Source organism: Kogia breviceps, chromosome 10 (assembly GCF_026419965.1).
Source record: "Kogia breviceps isolate mKogBre1 chromosome 10, mKogBre1 haplotype 1, whole genome shotgun sequence".
In the NCBI taxonomy this organism is placed as follows: Eukaryota; Metazoa; Chordata; class Mammalia; order Artiodactyla; family Physeteridae; genus Kogia; species Kogia breviceps.
Window position 1 is genome coordinate 7,787,230 of NC_081319.1, and position 15,386 is coordinate 7,802,615.

Consider the following 15,386-nt stretch of genomic DNA (forward strand, 5'->3'; position numbering starts at 1 on the left):
ATTAAGATCTGGTCTTAGGTCTGCCACCTACTTGCAGGAGGATATTTAACCTTTCAGGAACTAATTTTCCATCATTGTAAAATAGGGATAAATTGGTGACTATTTCATAAGTTGCTGTTGAAGATTCATTGAGATAGTATAGCTTTTGGCATGTGGCAAATGAGATGGCTTGCCTGCAGAATGGTTGCCAACAATTCTTATCCTTTTAAGGATCAGTATTTCTCCCCAAAAGAGGTGGGATCTATTTCCCTTCCCCTAGAAATGTGCCTGGGCTTATGACTTGCTCTGACCAGTAGGATGTGGCAGATGTGTCGTTGGCCAATTCCAAGCCCAGGTCTTCAGAGGCCTGGCAGTTTCCACTTTTGCTCTCTTGGACCACTTGTGCCGCTTTGTAGGGAAGCTCAGCCTAGATTTTTGTGTGCTAAGAGACCACATGGAGAAAGAGGCATCAGGGAGCCAGAGTCCCACCTGAATGCAGCCATGTGAGCTGTAGAGACCTGAACTGACCAGCCAACCTATATAATTATGAGAAATAATAATTCGTTGCTGTGAAACGACTAAGTTTTGGGATAGTTTGTTATACAGCAAATAGAAAGTCCTCAATAAATGGCATCTATTAATATTATAATTGGTGCTGGTGAAGGATTCAGCTAAATATCCGGAGTATCTTTTCTTAGGTCACTGGGTTTTTTTTCCCTCTTTCACTGAAATAGACTGAAAGAAACAAGGGTTATATGTGCAGGTGAATGTTGCTTGTTACAAATAGGTCTTATATTTTTATTAAAATAGAATATTGCTGGATATCTACTCAAAAAGACTTTGTTAGCATTTCAAATTGCTATATACATTTGACATAATATAGAAGTATATTTCTTCAAACATTTCCAATTCAGGCTTTTCACTAAATTGGTTATGGTGGGACCTTCCGAAGCCTTTATGTTGGAGGAGCTGAGGCGTGAACAGAGACTTAGCCTCTTTCTAGCATCTGAAAGCCTTGAAAAGGACACTTCACTCTGACCTTCATCTCCTTTATCTCCCTGTCCCTAAATTCTCTCTTTTTCTGTCCCTTCTCACGTGCTTTTCCTATCTCTTTTCCTTATTGGATGATTAAATAAGATCTTCCCTACTGAAATGTAAGTTCCAAGAAGGAGGAGATTTTCACCTATTTTGTTCTCTACAGAACATTCTTAGAACAGTGCCTGGCACACAGAGAGTGTGCTACGAATGTGTGTTGAATGAATTAAATAATGCATATAAAAGCACTTAGAACAGTGTCTGGTGTAGGGTAGATGATGCTGAATAAATATAACCTATGGCAATTCAGTACTGTAACACATGAGATCATTCACATTTGTCTTTTAGATGTTCTATTACTTTTAGTCTTTCTTCTCTTTTCTTTCCACTTTATCCCTGCTTTTCTTTTTCTGTCATTGCATCTTCTGTCCTGCCCTTGCCTGTGGCCTGTCAGGGACCCTCACTGGTGTTGTTTCACCCTACCTCAGAGGATGGGCAGAGAAAACTTTTTGGAACCTTGTCTTGGATGAAAAGTAACTACTTGTGATTCATAGCTGACCTAGGACTGCGCATAAAATTCTGCTGTTGAGGCAAGCCAAATGCTGATGGTACTGAATATTTTATCTAGAGGCCTGGATAATGGAAAACAACACGCTTATTAAGTTATAGTCTAACAAATGCTTGATTGTATATGTCTCTGGGTGTGTGAGTGTTTCTAGTGCCTGTTGGTGAGTAACTGCTACTCTTGGCAGTAGAGATGTGAGCAGAATCAAGCAGAACTGATTTAGCTAATTTTCTCTTCCTCTTTTTCTCCATAAGGGAATGGAAATGTACTGCCATGCAGTGGAGCAGTACTTCCTCAGGCTGGTAACATTACGGAATTCCTGTTGAAATGCGAGCTGGACTGCTGAAAACCAGATTCTCATATCCTCTCATGAGCTGTTTGTCAAGGTAAATCCTATATATTTTAAAATCATGGGGAAACTTTGAACCTATCATCAGGCAGGTATCTCCATTTCCTCTAATAGTCACTTATGTAGGAAGAGCGCTCTTCTCTTTCCTACTAGTCTTTCAGATTCAAAGCAGGAGTTTCATGAATCTGTAGGCCAGCGGCTGGGTAGCTTGAGCTGAGTACAAAACAGTATTGGTGCAGTTCTCAACACAGCGTTGTTTCTGTTTCTGTTAGGCTAATAGGTGGCTCAGATCTCTTACCCCTGCTAATGTTTGAGTCCTGTTTTTTATATATATATATATTCATATAACATATATTCCTGCATATATTCTGTCACCTAAGACCACTGTTTTAAAAACCAGGAGTTGGGAGGAGAAAGGGTGAGTCTGTGAACCTCCTGTCACTCTTTCCCAAAATTGCTTTCAGCCACTCTATTTTCTTTCCTTCCTTCAAACCTCTGATCACCTTATAGGCAATAACTTACCAGGTCTCTTTACTAGGTTAACCAACCTGGTAAATCAATGTAGACTCAGGGTAGTGAGATTTTTAGGCATTCAGACCAGTGATTTGCAAATATGTTAACTTAACTGACACAAAAGACCTCATAATACACCTAACCCATCCATTCCACTTCTTGTGAAAAGAGAATTTGATGATAACAAAGAATTAGGGAGGAACAAAATAGCAACCCCAAGTGGCAACATCATAACGTTGACGCATGAACAATATGATAAAACCAGAAAAACAACTATATTTGACCCGTGAAATAACACATACAAGAAGGGCTGTATTTGAAACTTAAGACACTGAATCTCCCCAGTCCCCTCAAAATCATTCCTGAAAGCTGTGGAACTTCCACCAATCTATGCTGTCACATGTGTGGCAGGAAATTTGCATCATTACCAAACTTTCTGTGGCAGCTAAAGTTTTTGATAATTGGCAGTACTGCACGTTTTATTTTTGAGACTATAAAATTTTAATCACTCTTAATAATTAATGAAGGCAGCTATTAAGTACTTAGTCATATATAAAAATGAAAGGCCTTGGCCTTGCATGGCATTTGTTCTAGGAGATGAAGAAAGAACTTTCATATTTTGAACTCTTCATGTTTTGTCAGGAAGACTCTAGTGGGCCACAACTATATGTGGAAACTTGCTGGCCCATATGACTACAGCAGCCTTATTTCCGAGCCTTCTCTGGCCTGTGTTTTTGAACCTGTAAGTTTTTTCCAAGTCTTTGTGTAACAATTTGATTTCTGCATTAAAATGATCACAGTACTGGTGGAAGTATAATAAATGAATAAAACCTTTCCATGGAGTATTTGGCAAAGATTCAAAGTCTTAAAAATATGCATCCCTGTTAACCTGGCAATTCTACCCCAAAAGAGATAATTATGATATGAACAAAGATGCATGTACAAAGATGTTTATTATAGGATCTTTAAAAATATTTTTAGGGGCTTCCCTGGTGGTCCAGTGGTAAAGAGTCTGCCTTAGAATGCAGGGGACTCTGGTTCGACCCCTGGTCAGGGAACTAAGATCCCACATGCCGTGGTGCAACTAAGTCCATGCGCCACAACTACTGAGCTTGCATGCTTCAACTAGAGAGGCTGCATGCCGCAAACTGCAGAGCCCACACGCTCTGGAACCCACACGCCACAACTACAGAGCCCACGTGCCCCTGAGCCTGCACACCACAACTATAGAGAAGCCTGTGCACTGCAACGAAAGATCCTACACGCCTCAACGAAGATCCTGCCTGCCATGACTAAAACCAGATGCAGCCAAAAGTAAAATAAAATAAATTTTTTAAAAAAATAATAAAATATTTTTATATTAGGTAATTTTATACTAAGAAATTTTTCACAACTCTAATTTTTAAAAGTAGGGCATATAAAGTATGTATAGTATAATCCTTTTTATCTAAAGATGTATTTTTTTTATAGAAAATGGCTGGAAGTATATGTAATACAGTTTTAACAGTGATTACCTTTTTGTGCTATTACAAACTCTTTTCAGATGTCCACAATAAACATATATTAATTCTGTAATAAGAAGAAAAGTATTTAAATATAGTTAAAATTTAAAAAAATCCCTTTGGCAGCCGTGGTTATTAGAATATGAATGAGGGAGATTGCATGAGAGCTTATTGCTGTGATTCAGGCAAAAGACAATGTAAGTGGGGCTTCCCTGGTGGCGCAGTGGTTGAGAATCCGCCTGCCGATGCAGGAGACACGGGTTCGTGCCCTGGTCCGGGAAGATCCCACATGCCGCGGAGCACCTAAGCCCGTGAGCCATGGCCGCTAGGCCTGCGCGTCCGGAGCCTGTGCTCCGCAACGGGAGAGGCCACAACAGTGAGAGGCCCGCATACCGCAAAAAAAAAAAAAAAAAAAAGACAATGTAAGTAAGAACCAAGGATAAGGAAGTGTGGATAGAGAAGGAAAAGCTTATTGAAGACATATTCAGTAGTCCTCTGAGAACTATAAACACACACCACACCTCCAAGTCAATAACAACATTGATCTTTTTTTTTAAAAAAATATTTATTTATTTGGCTGCACTAGGTCTTAGTCGTGGCATGTGGGATCTTCATTGCAGCATGCAGGATCTTTAGTTGTGGCATGTGGGATCTTTAGTTGCAGCATGCAGGATCTTTAGTTGTGGCATGTGGGATCTAGTTCCCTGACCAGGGATTGAACCCGGGTCTCCTGCATTGAGAGCATGCAGTCTCAGCCACTGGACCACCAGGGAAGTCCCAATACTGATTTTTTTTTTTTCAGTATGCGGGCCTCTCACTGTTGCGGCCTCTCCCGTTGCGGAGCACAGGCTCCGGACGCGCAGGCTCAGCGGCCATGCCTCACGGGCCCAGCCGCTCCGCGGCATGTGGGATCTTCCCGGACCGGGGCACGAACCTGTGTCCCCCGCATCGGCAGGCGGACTCTCAACCACTGCGCCACCAGGGAAGCCCCCCAACACTGATCTTTTAAAATAGCTAACATGATTCATCTATATCCTTAGAGAAGCGGTCCCCAACCCCTGGGCTGCAGCTTGTTAGGAACCAGGCCGCACAGCAGGAGGTGAGCGTCAGGCAAGTGAGCGAAACTTCGTCTGCCACTCCCCGTCACTCCCCATCGCTCCCCATCGCTCACGTTACTGCCTGAACCACCTCCCTCCTACCCCGTCCATGGAAAAATTGACTTCCACAGCACTGGTCCCTGGTGCCAAAGAGGCTGGGGACCGCTGCCTTAGAGTACCTTCTAATATGCATTTAAAGAAACTCAGAGCCAATTCCAATGACTTTGGTTTTCTGACTTGTTCAGCTGAGTTAATGGAGTTCCAGTTGATCAGGAAAGAGAATTAAGAGGAGGACAGGATTGTGGAAGGAGAAAATCAATTCAGTTTTGGACATGTGGAGTTTGAGGGGTTTGTGGGACACATCCTGAGCTATGGTACACTAGTCTGAAGCCCAGTTCTGGTCAGTAGATACAGAATTAGGGATCATCAGCGAATGAGTGATTGTTAAAACTGGTTGGTTGTTATGGTTACCTGGAGAGTGAACAGTGAGAAAAGGGCTGAGCAGGGAACCTTGTGGAACCCCTACAGTTCAGGGCAGGGTGAGAAAGAGGAGGTCCTGGAGAAGACTGAGGAGTGGGGAGCGAGGCCAGCCCATATAGGCTTATCCACGTTCAAAACCTGGAGAGAATGAACGGTTGGACAAGTTCAAGGTTGCTTTCATTTCTGCTTACTCTAATGTGCGAGCAAACATTGAATGAAGAGATGCTTGGGTTTCTTCTGCTCCTCGTGGAGCTGTATGACCGGAGTTCAGGGTCAGTGCAGTCCCTCTCAAGTCTGGTCTGCCATTCACTGCTCTTCAGGCTGGGGAAGGCGTCCATAGCCCTCAAGGGTCTGGGTGTTACTTCTTAAGGCCATTGCTCACTGTTCCACAGGTACTTGCTCATGTGTTCTCTCTTCTTACTGCCGCTCCACCTGCACCAGGCTTGTCTGTAGCATCCCAGATGTGGCCAGAGAGGTTCGGAGGGAAAAGGAAGTAAGGGAGGGGAGAATTTCAGAGAAGGAATTGTCAACAGTATCACGTGTCAGTGAGGTAAAGTAATGTAAGTGCTAACAAGTTCCCACTATATTTGGCAATTTAGGGCTATTTGTAACCATACACATAGGGTACCGCCAAGCTCAGATTCCCACAAAAGTCATTTTCAGTCTCATGGAACATAATCCAAATATTTATTTTAGCTGTGGTATTTTGTTACAGCAGCCTGAGATGACTAAGACAGCCACCCTGCCAGACTCCCTCCTTTATCGTGATTTGCTCTTAGTGGTCCTATTGTCTCTTCTAACAGTTGGGTTTTTAAAGGAACTCCCCTGTCCATCATACAGGTTGTAGCATATTCCACTTGTGGGCATTTCAGCCTCTCTTCCATAGGGCTCTTGTGTCCCATGAACATCAAGGAATGCAGCTGGGTACCAATTTCATTGTCCCCGAACCTTCCCAACAGGTGAGAAGACTATTGGATGTTGGTCTTCCCAGAGTATATGGTGGACTTCTAGGTGACTCACGTCTATCAGGTCATCCCTGATTCATGGAATGCTCAGTTGCCTTTAAGTGGCAAAATAAAAGAAACACATTCAGATGGAAAGTGTGGGTCTTTAGCACCAAATTGTAATTACTGGGCTTTATAAAGCATGGCATTTGTCAGAGGCAACAATGCTTAGACTCTCCTGCAAGGGATGAGGCACCTCCAATCATGTCTGTTGCCAGCTTCGTTTGGGGCCCCAAACTGAAGCATTATAAATATCCATATCTTTTCACATCTGTCATTGTTTATTGTTTGGTTTTCCATCTGCCCTGCTCTGGAACAGGAGGAGGAAGAGAAGACAGAGGGAAATGGTAAACTCTTTAGAGGAATAGTGCCAGATATTAAATCCATAAACAGAATAGATTGAACCGGAAAGAATGAGTCAGAGATGAAGGAAGCGTGAAAGCAGTGAGTATCACACTGGGAAAATATCACCCGAAAGTGCTGACTGAATGCTCCCGCTGTATTTGTGATTGGCTCTGTAAGTCTGATCAGCACAATTGGGTTCCTGCACTGCTTGCGCCTCACTGCCCTGTGAGTGCGTTTTCATTGTTTCCTCATATCGAGTCCTTGGATTCATTTATATAATGCAAGCTGATGACCCGTGGTGAGATTGTCCTTTCCTCTGGTGATAATGATCCTGTCGCACCAGGTTCCTGTTTCACTGGAGTGTGAAGAGAGTTAGGCTGATTGAGTCCATGCTGGAGTGAAATAAGAATTTTACTGGAGAGTCCCTTGGTCTTGCTGCATAATAATGCCTCAGACGGTACTTAAAACTGGGAGTTATCTGCATGCCCAGCCCTCTTGCAGTAGTTGCAAATAGGCAGCCCCTGGGTCTGGTGTATTTTATTTGGTCTACCTAGGGTTTAGAATTAGTTGCCCACATTTAAAAATAGGCATATTCCACACCCAATTTTCCTGCTTCTCTTTAAAACTGGAAGATCTGTAACGCTGGCCCTGCAGCCCCTCCTGGAAATGACTGGCTGATGCTGAGTGGGTCTTTGCCCTTTAGTGTGGACAGGAGCTCTCCAGGTTGCCACAGTCCCTTCTGCTGCACTCATTTACGTTGGCCACCAGAGGCACCTGAGTTTGTGTTCCATGACCTATAGGAAGGATGTGCAGGGCAGGAAAAGCCTTTTTCCCTCTATCATCCTAGGTTCGTGGCTCTGCCTAAGAATCAAATTGATAATATATAGATTAACAAGAGAAGAAAACCAGTTTTAATTATATACGTGCACATGGGAGTTTCACAAAGAAACAAGACTCAAGGAAGTGGCCAGATGATTGAGGTTTATATACCATCTTAGGCTAGACAAAGGAAAAGGGGTTTTGGGCTTCTGGGTAGGAGAGAAAACTTATGACAAAGTGAGAGGAGGAAATATATGATAATTGTCTTATTATGTAGATAAGAGTTTCTTAGGTGATAAAAGTTGTCTTTCTTCCTGGTGCTGAGACACCTTTACAAATGGAAAGTTCCTTCATAAATATAATTTTCCTTTACAAAAGTAGAAATTTATACTCTAGTTTTAAGCAGTTAAGGGGAGGTGAAGAGCTTTTCTTGCCACTGCTTGTTCTCAATTGCCTTTAGCTTAAAATAATCCACATGCCAAAGAGACATAATTTCATACGGTGTATGCTGGTACCCTTCAGAAGGAAACTAGCATTTACTGAATGTCACTTTTCTTATCTTTTTTTTTTTTTTTTTTTGCGCTAAGCGGGCCTCTCACTGTTGTGGCCTCGCCCATTGCGGAGCACAGGCTCCGGACGCGCAGGCTCAGTGGCCATGGCTCACGGGCCCAGCCGCTCTGCGGCACGTGGGATCTTCCCGGACCGGGGCACGAACCCGTGTTCCCTGCATCGGCAGGCGGACTCTCAACCACTGCGCCACCAGGGAAGCCCTGAATGTCACTTTTATAGATGAACCACTGTGTCTTGTAACTTGCACATATGATCTCATTTGATTTTCCTAACAACCCAGTAAGATTTGAGCTCCAGTGCTACAGACCATGCCTGTGATGGGCTTCAGGACACGCTACCTCAAAATATGGCACCTTGGCATATTGTATATTTTAAGCTGAAGGAATTTGAGAACACGGCAGAAGCAGGAGGGTCACTCTGACCTTCTCCCTACCCTTCTCCCCTGAAACAAGTCATAAAACCTTCATGTGTGAAGTGCCCTCCCTATACAGGTTTCCCCTGCTATCCGAAAGTAGAGCATTCCTGTGAAACCTTTCGTAAGACAAAGTGGCACAAGGTGAAGAAGCAATTACCTCAGGACACATCTTGCTAATGGATGCACAAAGTAAATCAAGATAAAGCACAGATGCTCACAGACACCGTTCATAGGTGAGGTGCCTAGATGCTGAGATGCTGAGCGTAGTTCCCGGGGAAGGAGCTTTGCGGAGCCACGCTGCGCTGGGTGTGTGCTCACTGCAGAACAAACGCTAAATGCTATTTTCATTTTTCTGTCTTTTTCATTTTCCTTCTTTCTTTCTTTCTTTCTTTTTTTTTTTTGTAAAAATGAAAATCCTCTTCAGATTTCTTTCAGTTAGCAGAAGCAGGAAAATGTAGGTCTTTTGTAAAAGTGAAGTGGCATAAAGCGAGCTTTTGAAAAGCGGGGGATATCTGTACCCGGAGGAAAGGTACATCCTCATCTCTGAAGACAAAGGGACCCTGAGAAGAATCCTAACAAGCAGATCTTGCTAAGTTTCCCTCCTACACCTTAACCTCCCCTGTTCCTCCCTGAGTATCCACTCTCCATCAAACCTAGCATTAACCTCTCAGGTCTAACTGTTTCTTTGGGTCCTCATTTCCTTATGAAGCCTCCCAAGTAACATAAAACTTATATTTCATTAATTTGTATGCTTTTTTCCTGTTAATCTGTCTTTGTCAGTTTAAATTTCAGACCCAGCTAGGCACCCTAACAGGGTCGAGAAAACGTTTTTCCTCAACACTGTGAGAGTACCCTGCACTCAGTGTAGTCAAAGCTACGTGGTAGGAGCTTTGAATGGATGAAGGTACCCATGAACACATAAATATATGAATGCAGCATTTTAATTCCATTTTTGTAGATGAGAAAACCAAGGCCCTGAACAGTTAAATAACTTAATCAGATTTATAGAGCCAATAGAGGTTACAGTTAGAATTTAAAGATGAGACTGTGTGACTCCAGAGGTTCAGTGTGAAGGAAAAGACCGTGGGTTATTCAGGGCCAAATGCATGGTAGGCACTTTGTGAGTACTTACTGAATTGGTTGATAATGCTCAAGCATATTTTCATGAGTACAAGCAGCCAGAAGATTGCAAGCATGGTTCTTAGCTTCTGAAGTTTATTTAAAACCTACTGGTGTCTAGGTGCCTTGGACTTTGGGATTTTGTAATAATGAGTCTCTGTAGTAGAGGGCACCACTGGCATGTGACAAGGGGGCCATGACATTTCTGTCACACTTGACTTGTGTCCCATAAATGTGGTAAAATCCCAAAGTTAATTCTCCTTGAACATCTAAGGAGCTTCCTCCAGGGCTTATTTCCTTAAACTACCTGCTGATGGTGCTTGGTTACCACCCTGGAACCCAGAGCTGTGCTCAGCGATAAATGTAATTCAGTGCTCCTTTGGGAGCTTATTAGGAGGACCTGAAGCTGGCATAGGAAGCAGGCCCCTCAAAATGAAGCCCCTGTCAGTGAGAAGGGATTAGCCTGGCTGAGGAAAATGGGGGAGTGGGGAAGAGGGTATCCTGTGGCTTAGTTTCCACCTCTACTCTGATTATTCCTAAATTGATCTATAATTTTGATAACTCTCAAACAAGTCTCGTAATTACAAAAACTGTTAGATATTTCTTCCAGACCTTTGTGTACCATGACTCCAAAACCAGCATATGGAAAAGTGAACATATCATATTTTTGCCCATACACCAGTCTTTCCTTTTAGTTTTTTTCCCGTTAGTGGTTATGTATTCTTTCACTTACCACGGTTTAAACTTTGGAGTTTTCTACTGTTACCAGATCAAACTTGGGTGTGCTCACCCACCATGCAGTAAAGCCAATTTACTTCACCAGATGGTGGAGGAAAGTACAGTTTTTATTGCAGGGCCCAGCAAGGAGTATGGGTGGCCCATTCTCAAAAGACCTGAACTCCCTGATGGCTTTCAGGGAAGGGTTTTTAAAGGCAACATTCGGGGTAAGGGCTGTGGGGTGTGTGACTTTCTTCTGATTGGTTGTTGGTGAGCTAATGGGATGATGTTTCAGGAACCTTAATCATCAACCTTCTGGTTTCAACCAGTCTGGCGTTTACATGTTTATGGTCAGCATGTAGTCACCATCCTCCACCTGAGTGGAGGATGACCTGGCCCTATAGGCAAGTGAGTTTCCAGCCCGGGCTTTACCCTGAAGAGTGCTCAACAGACTTGAAAGCCTTTTACACATCCATTATCCCAGCAACCCCACAAGGTCAGCTGGTATTAAATCTCCATTTTGCAGCTGTGGAAACTGAGGTCTAGTGAGCTAAGGGACATCCCTAGAGCCCTAGGACATCCCTAGGACATTTCTGTCACATAGTGACAGAGCAGGATGAAAACCCATCACTTTTCACTTCTGCTTCAGTGCTTTCTCCCTTCCATCTGGGCAACTGACTGTTAGTCTCTCCAGGCCAATACACCTGGCTGCCACCAAAGCCAAACTCTGTAAGTTAATAAGGTACCATGTTTTCAAGAAGGGGAGCCCTCTATCTTGTCTTTATTTATTGTGAATATTGTCTGTAAAGTGTTTAATATACTAACTAGTACATAGAAGGGCCTTAATGAAAGATAGTTACTCTTATTATTATCTACTTTGTTTCTATAGCATCACTTGATGCCCTTTTCCTTCTTTCCCTACTCTCCATACCCCTGGCTGGATACTTTCATCCCTCATCTAAGATCTGGTACATTTTCTGTATCTCTATTATAGCACATAATCACACTGTATTATATATTTTTAATGTGTCTCTCTACTTACTCCCTCAGTCCTTGGGTGCTTTGGTTTCAGGGATTATTTTTATTTCCAATCTCTGTAGCACAGGGCCTGGCCCAAAGTAGGTGCTGCATAAATGCTGAATGGAATGGAATTCCCTTGACTGGATTGAAATTCAGTTGCACAGTTGCAAGATACATTCAATCATATTCTAATTTTACTCCCTTTAATAATCATCCTGTGAAGCAAGTATTATTATTAATATCATTATACCCATATTAAGAATGAAGAAATAAAGCTCAGAATCCTGAATTCTCTCCAACTGGTGTTACTAGGTGATGTTTGCCAGGTTTTCCATCAAACAGTTGATTGTTATTCTTTGCTTTTCTTTATAATTTGTGCAAGGCTTTCTGCCTGACAGCAGAGCCTAAGCCTTATGTAGATCTTTATCCCCAGCATGGGGTGTGGCAGGTGGCAGACACTCAGTAAGCGTTGATTTGAACGTAATTTCCACTGCTGTATGTTAGAAGCTGTGTCTTACCAGTTTAGGGAAATGTTTGAAAGTATCATCTAAAAGTTGCTCATGATTAAATCTACTTTCACTCCATCTGAATATTATCCAAATATACTCACTGTTTTATCAGAGATTGGATGCTGAGAGAGAGAGAGAGAGAGAGAGAGAGAGAGAGAGAGAGAGAGAGAGAGACTGGGATTGACTTGGATCTTTGAGAAAAGGACATGGGAAATTGCACGGTAACCAGACCCTGTCTGAGAGAGAATTCTTTCTTTGTGCTAATACCAGAGAGTGCAGGGCTGTCATGTGAGGAGCAGTTACGCTCTTTGTGTATCAGGTAAGGCAGTAAAGAGAGGACTAAGGTTCAAGGAAAGGAGGAATTAGAAAGGGCCAAGTGATTGAAATCAACAAAGGGAATGGGCCAAGAAATATGAGAAATGGAGAGGAAGGAAAGACTGAGAGGGTGCTCTGTAGATAGCATTTAAAAGAGACTAAGGAATGCAAAGTGACCCACTGTGAAGGAGCCATCAGATACCATCTGTACTCTCCCTCCTCACCCCCCACCGTGAGACACTTTCTTCTGAAAAGGATTGTCATCATCAAACCCCAAACACCACTGCAGTATTTTGTGGTGCTATTGCTTTTAAAATGTAGACTATAATTTTATTTTAAGAATCTGACTAATCTGTGATAACATTCTGGTATTTTATAAAACTAAAATATGCTAAGGCATCCTGTCAAGAGAGATGATAAGTCAAGAAGCTAGGGTATTTTTTTCCTATCATCATGGTTGCTGATTTTGATAGGGAATTACCCACGTGCAGGAAACATTTCCTGGTATTAGCAGTGGGTTCCATATCATGTTTTGAGCTAATTTGATTTTCTGGTCTACAGCCATTTGTGTCTGAATAGAAATGACAGCTATATTCACAATCATCATATTCTCTTTGGAGCAAGTTCCTTTTGCTCATGAGTCTGTTATTATTGAAGAAGCATTAATTGTAGGTAAATGACCCTTGCCTTCTGTCTTTAATTGAAACTCAGCCTGCCACAGTTAATATGTTTCATGATTCAGTAAATCTTGGAAGAAAAACCTAATGTGCTGTAAAAGCAAAGGAAAAAAAAATAATTGATTTCAGCACACATTTTCCTATGTAAACAATGCCTTGCATTCATGTAGAAAGAGGTCTCTTGACATTCTTTTTTGCATAATCTTCCACACGTTCTTACCAGTATCTGTTTAGTTGTATGTAGTTCTGTTTTCAGAAGAAGAACCTTTGGTCTGTTTAGAAGGGAGCGTGAGATCTGTAATCACTCTCTGGGCATGGAGTGTGGGCTTGATCTGTGTGTTAGGAAAAGAAGTGCAAGAGAGCCTCACTGAAAGGGCTTTTACCTCACTGTGTTACTTTAGTATTTTTTTTTTGCAGTGTTGACCCAGCATAGGCACCTCAATGACTTGAGATAGGCTCTCAGCTTTGTAAATTCAAGCTGTATCAGTTAGCTATTGTTGCAGAACAAATCACCCTACAACTTAGTGGCTAAAACCAACAACAATATATTACTTTTCTCTATTTTATGGGTTTGCTGGGTAGTTTTTCTGCTGATTTTGCCTGGACTCACTCACATGACTGCATTCATTTGGAAGGTCACCTGGGGGATGGGCTTATTTGGGCTATCAGGAGTGTCTGGGCCTCTCTCTCTATGTGGTATTTCATTTTGGGCTTCTTCACAGCATGGTGGTCTTGGGGTGGAAGAGGATAAAGGTGGAAGTTGCAAGGCTTCTGGAACTTCCATGATGTCACTTCTACCATATTCTGTCAGTGCAAGTCTCAAGATCAGCTTAGATTTGAGGAATGGGGAATCTACCTCTTGTAAGAAGGAGACCCTACACGTTGTGGCCAAGTTTTTCTACTACATGGCTACTTATCTAGGAGAGAATTATTAGGATATTTGGGACTGGGAAGCGTGCTTATATCTGGGTTTTGAGTCTTCGATAGTTGCCAACTGAGCCAGCTGTCCCTAAAGTGGAGTGTGTATGAGAGTAGCTGGATGTGTACAAGTTTGCTTCCATAATTGTATTCCAGAGTCATCCCACATCAGACTAGGGCAAATTGCGTCAAGTCCCATTTCCGCATCTTTAAAGTGGGAATAGTAATAGTGTCTCCCACATAAATTGTGAGGATTCAGTGAGAAAGATAATGTATGGAAGGTGCTCTGCATTGTTCTTGGAACACAGCAGGTGTTCAAATGAATGATAGCTAATTTAACTTTTTGATTTTCTTATTTTAAATCCTGTTGGGTTTTTTTTTTTTTTTACAAGTAATTCACAACATTCTTTTCAGGAAAATCTGAAAATATAGAATAGCAAAAAGAGAAAAAATATTTCAAATTACCCAGTATCTTACCACCCAGGTTTAGTCACTGTCAGCCTTTTGGTGAAATTCATCTAGCATCTAGACTTTTTTCAGTGCATATAAACATATGAATAAGTACATGTTAGAGAGAGAGAGAGACAGATTGATTTGTGTGTGTTTAAGTTATATATATATAATATATATATATATATATAATTTTTTAAATCACAGAAGTACCCATTACTTTTTATTATTTGTAACCTTCTCATCCTGGCATTTGTATAGGCACTGAGACTGCAGTGTTAAGTAGAACCTGACTCACAACCTGTCATTTTAGTCTTCCATGGATCCCAGCTCATACCTGTTACCACATCTGAATTTCTCAGGGTGCATCTAGGAAACACCAGGCTCCAGAGATGCTCTGGGAGAGAAAGGTTTCTTGGTCAAATAAGTTAGAGAAATGCTACATATTCTCTTCCAGTCTTTGAGAATCACAGATGCTCATTTGTGATTAGATAAATATTAAATTAAATTAATACATATTAAATTAAATATGTGATTAAAAATGCAAAGGCTCTGAGAAGTCCTGTTGTAAAGCACCCTATTTCACTTTAACCCAAACTTTCCCAAATTTAAGTGAAATCTTCTTCTGATTTTATTTAAAAAAATAATATACAGTAAAAATAACTTTTTTTTTGGTGTACAATTCTCTAAAATTTCACACATACATAGATTCGTGTAATCACACCACAGTCAGGATACAGAACAGTTTCATCATACCCCAAAATGCCCTGGTGCTATCCCTTTATAGTCATATCCCCTACTCCCCCAAGCTCTGGCAACCAGTGACATGTTCTTCACCAATATAGTTTTCTTTTTTACAAGGAAGTCATATAAATGGAATTATACTGCCTTTGAGACTGGCTTCTTTCACTCGGGTAATACCTCTGAGACACATCCATGTTGGATGTATCAAGAGTTAGGTCTTTCTCATTGCTGAGTAGTATTCTAT